The sequence below is a fragment of the Meleagris gallopavo genome, chromosome 13, assembly GCF_000146605.3.
Source record: "Meleagris gallopavo isolate NT-WF06-2002-E0010 breed Aviagen turkey brand Nicholas breeding stock chromosome 13, Turkey_5.1, whole genome shotgun sequence".
NCBI classification, from domain to species: domain Eukaryota; kingdom Metazoa; phylum Chordata; class Aves; order Galliformes; family Phasianidae; genus Meleagris; species Meleagris gallopavo.
The window spans coordinates 18,787,756-18,788,506 of record NC_015023.2 but is presented as its reverse complement, the minus strand read 5'-3'; positions in this window follow the sequence as shown (position 1 = coordinate 18,788,506).

The following is a 751-nucleotide window of genomic DNA, read 5'->3' as shown; positions in this document are numbered from 1 at the left end:
TTTTTTTTTTTCCTTCTCCATTTGCCAGGGGCTGGAGATGCTGCCTGATCGTATTTGGTAATAAATTATTAGTTCCAGCGCTTGTGCACCCATGAGCTCAAAATAGCTGCTTTTAAGCAGGCGGCTGGTGCAGGTTGAGTTCAATGGCAATCTGCTCTGAAGGGTACTTCATGCTCATTAGGGGCCTTTCAAGGTGCCTGTGCATTACTGGCAGAGGGGGACAAAGCAGAGGTGCTGAACCTGCCAGCACAGCGCTTCCAGCAGCCTTCTGCAAGGGGGATGGGGGCAAGAGGGATGATGCAGTGACACTGAGCCCCCAGATTGTCCTGCAGAGCCCCCTTGTCAGTGCTGCTCATCCTCCTGCTGCAGCCACCCACTATCCCTGAGTCCTTTGGTGTCTCTGCTCCTGACGTGGCACCTGGCTGAGGTGGCATTGGGATGTAGCAGAAGGCAAGGGGACAAGCTGGGAGCAGGGAGATGGAGACAGGGTGGGAAAGGCGATGCTGCAGGAGTGGGGTGAGCACCACCGTGTGCCCTGTGGGTCCCCCATCCCTGCAGTGACACCGGCTTTCCAGCAGCTGCCTCCTGTGCTGCAGCCAGCTGCCTGCTGCCTTCTAGCGGTCTAGTGTGTCACCTCTGCCCTGCGTGTCCCTGCTTCCACGTACGCCACCCCTACCAGCACTGCCAACTGGTGTTACTCCTGCCCAGCCCTGGTTTTGCAGCGAGTATCCCCATGTTTTGTGTATCCCCA